The 12446-nt window shown below is 39.3% G+C and overlaps 1 pseudogene; it reads right to left on the bottom strand.

The window, feature by feature from the left end:
* LOC107647225 lies at nt 1159-10186 on the bottom strand (annotated as a pseudogene).

Genomic DNA, 12446 nt, shown 5'->3' on the forward strand with positions numbered 1-12446 from the left:
AATCTTACTTTTAATTTCAAATTAATGAATAATTCGTGCCTCAGTACTGAAATTAAAAAATACATCACGTATATATAGTATAATGTGCATCATAATCAAATAAAATTATGTATAAATAGCATAATATCCATCCTTAATCGAATTAAATTAATATATACGAATTTTTCATTATGAATGAGAAACTGAAATTATCCATATATATTCATTACTAATGTAAATCCAAATAAAAATGATTATAAAATATATCGTTAATGCTCGATACACAAAGATCATAAATGTAATAGGAAACAACAAGATTTTAAAAAGAATGAAATGATACGCCAAAATTTAATCAAATTCCTCTTTTAAAAAGTTTTAAATTAGTCAAGTTAGTCATTTTGTTACTTTATTTGTTGATAGTGTCAAAATTTGTTAATATGACACATTAAATGATACGCCAACACATATCTAAGAGTCTTAATTGACTATTAATATAATAAATTTATAAAATTAGATCAAATCAAATATAATTGTGGAAAGAACTTGAAACATTAGAATCTCTTAATTTGAAATGCCTACAACGTGATAAAGCTAAAAAAAATTATAACCTATTACAATGTTTTGGAATGACACTTCCATTCACCCACCCATTTTACTTCCCAAAAAAACTTTAACAACTGATTTCGAAAACTAAAAACTCAAGAATTTTTTTAGCACACGCTTCATTGAGATTATGGAGGAGCAGAGGATGATCACTTTTGGGGTTTTGGACGAACAATACGCCAAGATTTCTGGCTGTGGTGGAGTGGTCGGAGCAGGAGTGGGCGAGGTCGGTGTGGCCTTGGCAGACTAATGTGGCGGCAAGGAACTGGCCAAAGTGAGAATGTGGATAGAAGGAGATAGTGACGGTTGAAGATACGGCGGACAATTTAATCTAGAGAGTGATTGGAGGGGGTTGAAGGGTTGAGGGTTGCAATTGAGAGTATGGTTGTTTCGCCAAAGGGTTGAGAGCATGGTTAGTCGTGGCCGAATTTCGGAAAATTGATCTGGACAACGTCGTTTGGTTTTTGTTAAGGCTCAAGAGGTTGCGACGGAGTTCAGGGAGCTGGCATCAGCAGGACAGTGGCTGCGCAACGAGACAAGAGGTTGCGACAGAGTTCAGGACAGTGGCTTCGAAGTTCAAACGGTGGCTGTGTGATGGAGGGCAAGGGAGTTCGTATTAATCGTCGTCGACTCTGGCATCAACCCTTCAAGAATCCTTCCACCGGTATGCATAATGAACTGTGAGCCGACAGCGTAATAGTCATGATCATCGCAACTCATCTCCACCATCCTGTAATCTTCTCTTGTAAACGCATTGAGGAACTTCTCATTGCGAGAAACATGGTGCTCCTCGTCGATGATATGAACTTTCTTGAAGACGAATGGGAGGCCGGTCAATCCTTCAAATGCGAACTCAGGTCCGAACATCGGGTGAGTGCAAAGGATGCCAAAATCGGAGGGGAGGAGCTCAAGCAGGATCTGTTCTTCAAATTTCTCTGGCAACATAGACCTCTCTGACCAAGCAAGGACCTGTTCTTCATTTTCAAATAGCTGCTTTCAGTAGATACTATGCAATCGGTTAAAAGGTTGCTTCTTCAATGATTCAAAAGCCAAATAGAATCTTTCTAGTTGTTCTCTAGCATTTAATTATACAAGAATAAACCATGTTACAGATCAAAAATATCCCCCCACGGTATTTTCCACCAAACTAAATAAAGTTTCATAACCCTTTGTGTTGATTGATGTTGTCTCTAATCCCAGTTTTTCTAAAAATCTTCCTGTTATGTGTGTAACAAACTGGGATCCAGCTGCATGCCAATCATGTTTAGCACAAGACATTTCAACCATCTTGCACCCTTCACTAGCAAAAATGTCGAAAAACTGACAACATCGCAATATTCTTTATTCTTTGTTTCTAATTCTAACTTTGTCATAAATAAGAGGAAGTTTTTTCCAGCCATTCTTTCCACTCTCTGGCCCAAACATGGGATGTGTGCAGAGAACATCAAAATCAGGAGGCAAGTGTTGAAAGAAGAGGTTTCTTGGGAATTCTTTGACGGATAGTACATTAACAAATAATGTACTTCTCTTCAACTTTTGGAAAAGTAATTATTTAAGAACTTTAACCGTCGAAAGGATGGAAGTGCAGAGTAAGATCACTTCTGGATGTTGCTCACAAAGATCATCTGTGTCGTTGAAACACGAAACCCCCAACTCCCGAGCCACATCAGAGTAGTCTTATCTAGAATATGCCAAAACCTCATGACCTTGACTAACTATAATTTTCGCAAGGAACTGACCAAAGTTTCCAAAACCAACGATTCTTGAGCTTTGTGTTCTCATCAAACGGGCTAAAATTGTTTGAAGCGAAACTACTTAGTAAAGCAATATCATTGGATCTGCATTATTAGCATCATTACTCATTCATCATTATTATGTATTAACCCTTTTCCCATCACAAGAACATCTTCCGAATTCAAAATAATTAAGTTCCATGCTCTCAATCTCAACAAACACAAACACTCTCTAAAACATTAATCACAAATATTCACACAATGTAGCGAAAATTCCTGAGACTTTTTTCAAGTTCCAAATATCAAATACTTGGAATGCAGCAATGTAGATCCATTACGAGTTCGCCGGAGCAGTGCATGGTTGTTACTTCCATCCAGCTGCTGCAACCTTTCACCGTTCTCCATCAACTAATTCCTGACCACATGATGCAACTAATAGTAGTAAAGTGATTCTTTGGTTTAAAATTTGTTTCAGCCCTAATAGTAGTAAAGTGATCACTAAGAGGTAGTACAATCAGGAACTAAACAAGGTGAAATAATTAAAGGAAGAAATCAATGAATCATATACTATAATACTACTCTTAATGGAGACAACTATTTGATTAAGTACACAAAACTTTCTATCTATAAATATGTGAAAGGTACTAGTGTTATAGGAAGCATAATAATGAAAATAAAACTGAGAAGGACTACTGACCCATAGCTGCCTAAATTACAAACTTCTGAGTTCCGAAAGAACATATGTTACCGAAGACATAATCACCATTCAGATTCATTTCAAAGATGACAAGAAACATGTACAAGCTGGAAGAGATACCCATCTTATTATTATTTTACTTATTATAAATTGAAAATCAATACTTAGTTTACGCCACTAAGACTATGATTTGGAACATTTATCATCCTCTGATACACATTGAAGAACTTGTTGCTAATCACCTTAATGGGGCATCTTTAGAGACACTATAAAAAAGACTCGATGACAATGACTTCTACATTGGCTCTTTCACCTTCCATTTAAGTCAAGGTGTGGCCACCATGTCTCTGCTAAATTTTTTTAGAGTACAGACTAATTATACATACACCAGTTTCATCAATAGCTTGATAATGACAAGTTTAATTTTTCTTGGGCAAAATCTTTTAGGGGCATCAAGTGCTTAATCAAGGTTATGAAGCAAAAAAAAGTCAAGAAAACTACATAGAATTATATGGGATCAAATGAACACTACATATATATAATACAACCAATGGTAGAATAAGTTCAACTAAAATAGACTATAGACTATAGACTATAAACTAGGATATGAAGGGAACTTAGTATCACTGTATCAGCATTAGGGATGGCAATGGTCTTCATGGGCGTGAGACCCCCTCCCTCGCTCTTCGTTCCCGCCACGGGTCCCTGTTTATTTCTCTCTGCGGGAGAGGCGGATACCCGCATGTATCTATGAATAATTGGATATTATTAAATTTTAAATTTTTTAAATGATAATAAACACAACTATAATAAAATCTTATATAATTCAACCAAATATATCAAATCACACAATTCAATTACAAATTTAACATAATAAATTAAAATAAAATAAATTAAAGTTACTTACAAAACTTATATAAATAAGAAGATTTAAGTAAATTATTTTTCATGGGGATTTCGCGGGTCTTCGTGGGGCGAGTACCTCATTACCTGCCCCCGTCTCCATTTATTCGCGCGGGTGGGTCTCCGACCTCGTAGAAGGTTTGCAAGTCCCCGTTAACCTCCTCGTCGCAAGTAATCCCAGCGAGTATCTGTGGGTGCAGATTTTTTTGCCACCCTTCAGCATTGTCTATGATCACACTTCACAGCAGTTTTCATTATCATTTCTTGCTTTCACGTTATACCAAGTGAATATTTACATTTTAAGTCACTCAATTCTTACAGACATCTAACTTTTATCCAAAGTATCCACAATTTTCATTTCAATGAGTTTCTCACTTTAGATTCAAAAGGGGAGCTATGGAACAACGATTGAGTTCTCTCCGTGTGAACCCAAGATCATGGGTTAAAGCCGTGAAAACAGCCACTAATTTAATTATTAGGTTAGCCTGCATACATTATATCCTTTGGGTGCGGCTCTATTCCGGATCCTGCGTTAAGACGGGATGCTTGTCCACTGAACTGCGCTTTATCTCACTTAAAATTCAGAACTCTTAAGTCTACATTTAATGCCAATAACTGCATTGGCACCTAAATACATGATTATACAGCTCTACTGTTATCGACGCAGCAAGCTAGACATGGAATGAAAACTAAGAAATATAGGAGAGTTAAAATATATTGAGAATTATAACATTTTTCTTTTAATTTCAATGGGACAGAGCAGCCAAACTCTGAGAATATTGAATCTAAAATTTTAGAATTAACAGATTTATTTAAACTTACTATTAGAATAATTGGGGCCTGCAATGCTTACCAATGAGATGGAAATATTTGGCAATAATTCATTTGGTGTCTACAATTTTTGAAAGAGGTGATGACGCATCACTGTCTTCAGATTTCTCTGGCAACATAAACCTCTCTGGCAAAGCGAGGATCTGTTCTTCATTTTCAAATAGCTACTTTCGGTAAATACTATGCAATCGGCGAAAAGTTGCTTCTAAAATTATTCAAAAGCTAAGTCGAATCTTTCTAGTTGTACGTTGGCATTTAAATTATACAAGAATAAATCATAGTACAGATAAAAACTATCTCCAACGGTATTTTTCACCAAACTCAACAAAGTTTCATAACCCTTTGTGTTGATTGGAGTTGTCTCTAATCCCGATTTTTTGTGTGTAGCAAACTGGGATCCAGCTGCATGCCAATCATGTTCAGCATAAGACATTTTAACGATCCGGCATCCTTCACTAGCAAAAATGTCGAGAAACTAATAACATCGCAATATTCTTGATTCTTCGTTCTCAATTCTAACTTTGTCATAAACAAGAGGAAGGTTTTTCTATTATTTTGATGGATAGTACATCAACAAACAATGTACTTCTCTTCAACTTTTGGAAAGGTAAGAACTTTAACCGTCGAAAGGATGGAAGTGCAGAGTAAGATCACTTCTAGATGCTGCTCACAAAGATCATCTGCGTCACTGAAATATGAAACCCCCAACTCCCGAGCCACATCAGAGTAGTCTAATCTAGAATACGCCAAAAACCTCATGACCTTGACTAACTATAGTTTTTGCAAGGAAATGACCAAAGTTTTCAAAACCAACGATTGCAATCTTAAGTTTTGTGTTCTCGTCGGATGGGCTAGAATGGTTTGAAGCAAAACTACTTAGCAGAGAAACATCATTGGATCTGCATTATTAGCATGATTACTCATTAATCATTATTATGTATTAACTCTTTTTCCATCGCGAGAACATCTTCTGAATTCAAAATGATTAAGTTGCTTGCTCTCAATCTCAACAAATCCGAACACTTTCTAAAACATCAATTACAAATATTCACACAATGTAGCAAAAACTCCTGAGATTTTTCAAGTTTCAAATATCAAATACCTGGAATGCAACCATGCATATTCTTTACGAGCTTGCTAGAGCAGTGCATGGCTATTACTTCCATCCAGCTTATGCAACTTTTCACCGTTCTCCATCAACTAATTCCTGATCACGTGATGCAACTGTGCAATGGAGAGTATAACACCCTCACTATTAGAATGTCACGCTTCTGGCTGTGTCACTATGATAGAAAGAAGCATTACGACGGCTTCATATATCTAATAATAAAATAGGATCCTTTGACTCGAAATTTGGTCGCTGTTTTCTTTGAAAAAAATCGAAAAAAATACTTTATCTTGTAAGAGGGATAGAAGTTATACGTTTTGTATGTATATTATTCTTATAAGCTACTTATGTAGGAAGTTTTATATATATGCATATGCTTGTTTGTTTTCAAGGTAAAGTATTTTTTTTTTCAGTTTTTTTCCAAAGAAAACAACGACACGGTTTCAAGTCAAAGACTCCTATTTTATTATTAGATATATGAATTCGTCATAATGCTTCTTGTTATCAAAGTGACGTAGGCGGAAGCATGATATTCTGATAGTGAAGTGTTACAGAGAGCATGGTTGTTTCGGCGATGATTCAAAGTAGTTAGCGGTGGCCTCAGAGAAACAGTGAAGAGGATTCTAAAACCGTGGCAGACACAACTCACAAGTACAATATATAAAGGGACTATTTGTAAAATAAATTTTCTATCTTTTTCTTTTTCTTTAGAGTTTAATTTGGATGTAAGAAAATTTTACATAATAGTGTGTAATAATTAATTTTAATAAATAAAAAATATTCATATATTTTATTTTTAATTATTTTATATTTAATTATTTAAGAATAAAAGATTTTGTTGCTATTTAAAATATTGTGTATTAAAGTATTGCCATTTAAAATATTTATTTATGTACTAAGATATTTTATATTTATTAGAGTCCACCAATGCTCTTCTTTTATATCAGCCTTTAATTTTTATCTAATAAAATCTAATAATCTATATAAATGTGGCTCATTCAATAAACACATAATTGTTGAGCTCGTTTTAGACATACCCTATCTGCTGTCATGCTCTTTTGTTAATATATATATAAATTATAAGGTAAGGTATATTTTTTGTCCTTAAAATTTGGTAAAAATTTTAAAAATACTCAAGTTTTATTTTGTTTCAATTTTGTCTTAAAAGTTTTCGATTTGCATCAAATATACCCCCGACAGCTAAATTTTCAAAAAATTTAAGACTAATCCAATAACAATACGTAACAATTATGTTCGATTTGCTTGTGTTGAAGGTTGTTATTATGAAATTGTAGTTGAATTGATCCTAACTTTTTAAAAAAATTAGCAGCTAGGGGTATATTTGATTAAAATAAAAAACTTGTGGGACAAAATTAAAACAAAATAAAACGTAGGAGTATTTTTGAAATTTTTGCCAAATTTCAAGGACAAAAAGTATACTTTAGCCTAAATTATAATACATATAGATATCTTTCATCAAATAATTTACTTCTATTTAATTTATTTTAATTTTAGTTATAAACTCACTCATTTTTAAATTAATTATATTTTATTTAACAATAATTATAAACATACTTATTTTTCTTTTCATAATTACATGATATCTGTTCATACCCTGGCCCAATGATAAGGCCCAGGTCCAAATGAAAGGCCCAATCCAAAGGATTAAGCCTCGCTCTATACCAACCTTCACCTCACGAAGTCGGTTCCTACCACGACTAGCTCTAAAGAAGTCGGGACGAAGATTAGCTGGCAGATAAACACCCATTCAAATGAGTAACTGCCCCTAAAATCTCTCTACCCACTTCCTGGAGCCATATCTCAACCTCCCTAAGATAAAGGGACGGTTATTCCCCATGAATAACGGAACTACACCAACGGTGGTTATGGGTTCACCACTATAAATACACTGACACTTCTCAGGTATCACTAAGCCCAATACTCTCTAGACCTGTTTTGCTCCCTTTGCTGACTTTGGCATCGGAGTGTCTTTGCAGGTACCACCCCCCATTCTCTCATACCGAAGTCGGACGGGGGCCTTGGAGCATCAATCCGCTTGGATACTCCCTCATTCCAATGATTGGGCCAGCCAAACGAATCCAACCCAATAATCTCTGGTTACCCCTCGTAACATTGACGCCGTTGCTGGGGACCCGAGAGATCAACCAGTAAAGGCGGACATGTCACAGGAAGACGGTCATGTGGCATCAGATTCCGAACAAGAGAATCTAGATACCGGAAACCACGACGCAGACCTGACCCTTCACCAGGAAACCAATGACCAACACAGGAAAGGAACCTCCAGATTTAAAAATCCGAAGACAAATTTCTCGGAGGGGCGTGAGTCAAAAAAAGATGGACCACCCCACGCAACTGAACTAATGGGGCTAGTCCATGTCCACCAAAGTCGCTTGGAACAGCTGGAACAAGAACGGGAGCGACAAAGGGAGATAGAAAAGCACCTAAGAGAGGAGATAGATCGACGAAAAGAGTTAGAGAAAAAACTCTTAAAGTTAGAATCCTCCCTCAGAGGTCGGAACTCCCGTGAAGATCGAGAAGAGTCGCCCCCGGTAGGGGAGGACCCTTTCAGTGAGGACATAATGAGGGCAAAAGTTTCAAAAAACTTTAAAAGCCCCGATATGGACCTCTATGACGGAACCACCGATCCAAAGCATCATCTAAGCAACTTTAAAAGTCGGATGTATCTGGCTGATGCTTCTGATGCAACGCGCTGCAAAGCTTTCCCGACCACCTTATCGAAAGCAGCGATGAAGTGGTTCGATAGTCTCCCTCTAAGGTCGGTCACCAGCTTCGAGGACCTCTCGAGGAAGTTTCTGATGAGGTTCTCCATTCAGAAAGATAAAGTAAAGCATGCACCGAGCCTCCTGGGAATAAAGCAGGAGGTCGGAGAACCTCTACGAGATTATATGGAAAGGTTCAACAAAGCATGCTTAGAGATTCAAGATCTGCCCACCGAGGCAGTCATTATGGGGCTAGTAAATGGACTTAGGGAAGGTTCCTTCTCACAGTCCGTATAAAAAAGGCACCCCACCTCCCTGAGTGATGTACAAGAAAGAGCTGAAAAGTACATCAACATGGAGGAAAAGGCCAGGCTGAGAGAGTCGAGCTGGCGACCTGGGCACCTTCCCTCAATAAAAGAGAGAGAAAGGGAGCCCAAGAAAAAAGAAGACCTCGGTCCTGATAGGCCCAAGAAATATCACTCTTATACTCCTCTAAAGGTTTCTATAGTGGACGTATACAAAGAAATTTGCAATACTGAAAGGCTGCCACCTCCCAGGCCCATTAAAAATAAAAAAGGGGGGAGTCGCAGCGACTACTGTGAGTACCATAAAATATATGGTCACTCGACAAATGACTGTTACGACCTTAAAAATGTGATAGAAAAGCTGACCAGAGAAGGCCGACTTGACAGATATCTCATAGAAAGGTCGGACAATCATGGGAAGAGAAAGCGAGACGATGCGGATAGAAGAGATGCACCACCGCAGACTCCGGAGAGACATATACATATGATCTCAGGCGGATTCGCGGGAGGGGGACTCACCAAGTCCGTTCGCAAAAGACACCTCAAGCCAGTATACCAGGTCGAAAATGAATCATCCGACCTCCCCACTATCTCATTTACAAAAGAGGATGGGTAAGGAGTAATCCCTGGACACGACGATCCAGTAGTAATAACTACGATCCTAGCTAATGCCCATCTACATAGAACCCTAGTAGATCAAGGAAGCTCGGCGGATATCCTTTTCAAGCCCGCGTTTGACAAACTGGGGCTGGATGAAAAGGAATTAAGAGCCTACCCCGACACCTTGTACGGGCTAGGCGATACGCCAATAAAACCACTAGGATTTATACCCCTCCACACTACCTTCGAAAAGGGGGAAAAATCCAAAACTCTGAGTATAGACTTTATAGTCATCGACGTAGGGTCAGCATACAATGCCGTAATCGGCAGAACTACTTTGAATCGACTCGGAGCGGTGGTGTCTACCCCCATCTTTGCATGAAATTTCCGACACCTGCGGGAATAGCAACAGTGCGGGGAGACCAGAAGTTGGCAAGAAAGTGTTACAATGAAAGCCTAAACCTGAGGGGAAAAGACAAAGAGGTTCACACCATAGAGCTCAGTGGTGCGAGGGCCAAAGAAGAGCTACGACCACAGCCAGGAACAAAAACTGAAGAAATACAGGTCGGCGAAGAGGAAGGGAAGAATACCAGCATAGGAGCCAACCTAGGGGAGACCCTGAAGCAAGGGTTGACTAAGCTCCTAAGAAACAATTCCGACCTCTTCGCCTGAAAGGCTTCTGACATGCCCGGGATAGACCCCGAGCTCATGTCCCACAAGCTCTCGGTACATCCAGGATCCCGACCTGTACAACAGAAAAGGCGCAAGCTCGGCTCGGAACGAGCCCTAGTGGTGGAAGAGCAAGTTCAGGCACTCCTAGAAGCCAGCTTCATTAGAGAAGTTAAATATCCAACATGGCTAGCAAATGTAGTTCTAGTCAAGAAGCAAAACGGCAATTGGAGGATGTGTGTTGACTACACCGACTTAAATAAAGCATGTCCCAAAGACCCTTATCCACTCTCGAGTATTGATACCCTAGTAGACTCTAGCTCGGGATATCAATACTTGTCGTTCATGGATGCCTACTCGGGATATAACCAAATCCCGATGTATGAGCTAGACCAGGAGAAAACATCATTCATCACGCCCAGAGCTAATTTTTGCTACATGGTCATGCCATTTGGATTAAAAAATGTATGGGCCACATACCAAAGGCTGATGAATAAGGTGTTCGCCCCTCACCTTGGGAGCTTAATGGAAGTCTACGTCGACGACATGCTAGTAAAAACCAAGGAAGAAGTCGACCTCTTATCAGACCTCTCGTAAGTCTTCGACACCATAAGGCTACACGGGATGAGGCTAAATCCCGCAAAGTGTACCTTCGCGGTGGAGGCCAGAAAATTCCTAGGATTCATGCTAACACAGAGAGGGATTGAAGCAAATCCCGATAAGTGTAAAGCTATCCTGGAAATGAAGAGCCCGACTTGCTTAAAAGAGGTTCAGCAACTGAATGACCGACTCGCAGCCCTCTCTAGATTTTTGGCAGGATCGGCACTAAAATCTCTTCCACTGTTTTCCTTATTAAGAAAGGGATGCCAGTTCGAATGGACTACAGAATGCGAAGGAGCGTTCCAGGAGTTCAAAAGACTCTTGAGCCAACCACCAATACTAACCCGACCTCTAATCTTGGAGGACCTTGTCCTTTATTTGTCCGTAGCAGACAAAGCTATCGCATCAGCCCTGATAAGGGAGGATGAGGTCGGACAGCATCCAGTTTACTTCATCAGCAAAGTTCTACAGGGCCCCGAGCTAAGGTACCACAAACTAGAGAAGTTTGCCTACTCCTTAGTAATAGCCTCACGTAGGCTACGGCCTTACTTTCAAGCACATACAATAAAAGTTCGGACGAACCAACCCATGAAGCAAATCCTCCAAAAAACGGATGTTGTGGGGAGAATGGTTCAATGGGCAATAGAGCTCTCCGAGTTCGACTTGAAGTATGAAACTCGGACAGCAATCAAAGCCCAATGCCTCACCGACTTCATAGCTGAGTACGCAGGAGACCAAGAGGAAAAGCCAACTACATGGGAACTCTATGTAGATGGATCCTCAAATAAAACAGGAAGCGGTGCAGGCATAATACTGGCGGATGAAAGGGGAACTCAAATAGAGGTATCCCTCAAATTCGAATTCTCAGCTTCAAATAATCAGGCAGAATATGAAGCCCTGATTGCAGGACTGAAGCTGGCCGAAGAAGTCGGTGCGACAAAAGTGATGATATACAGTGACTCTCAGGTGGTGACCTCCCAGATAAATGGAGAGTATCAGGCCAAAGACCCAAACATGAAGAGATACCTGGAAAAAACTCTGGAATACCTCGGGTGCTTTGCCGAAACCAAAGTTAAGCATATAACTCGGGATCTCAATAGTAGAGCAGACGCCCTCTCCAAGTTAGCGAGTACTAAGCCAGGAGGGAATAATAGAAGCCTGATCCAGGAAACTCTCCAAGAGCCCTCTGTAGTAAAAGAGAGGGCAAACAAGATGTCCTTGAGGTATCCGGGCTAAATCTCGGATGGATGAATCCTCTGGTCGAATATCTAAAATTCGACATCCTCCCCAAAGAGGAAAAAGAGGCCAAGAAAATCTGGAGGGAAGCACAATATTACACTCTGGTGAAAAATATCCTTTATAAAAGAGGAATATCAACGCCATTGTTGAAGTGCGTACCGACCTCAAGGACCACTGAAGTGCTAGAGGAGGTCTACAATGGGATCTGCGGAAACCATCTCGGAGCCAGGTCGCTAGCCAGAAAAGTAATCCGAGCTGGATTCTACTGGCCGACCTTGCAGAAAGATGCCATAGAATTTGTAAAAAAATGCCAACCTTGCCAAATGCATGCAAATTTCCACGTGGCTCCCCCCGAGGAGCTCATTAGTATAACTTCTCCATGGCCCTTCGCAAAATGGGGAATGGATTTGTTAGGTCCTTTTTCCCAGGCGCCAGGAC

This window comes from Arachis ipaensis, chromosome B06 (assembly GCF_000816755.2).
Source record: "Arachis ipaensis cultivar K30076 chromosome B06, Araip1.1, whole genome shotgun sequence".
In the NCBI taxonomy this organism is placed as follows: domain Eukaryota; kingdom Viridiplantae; phylum Streptophyta; class Magnoliopsida; order Fabales; family Fabaceae; genus Arachis; species Arachis ipaensis.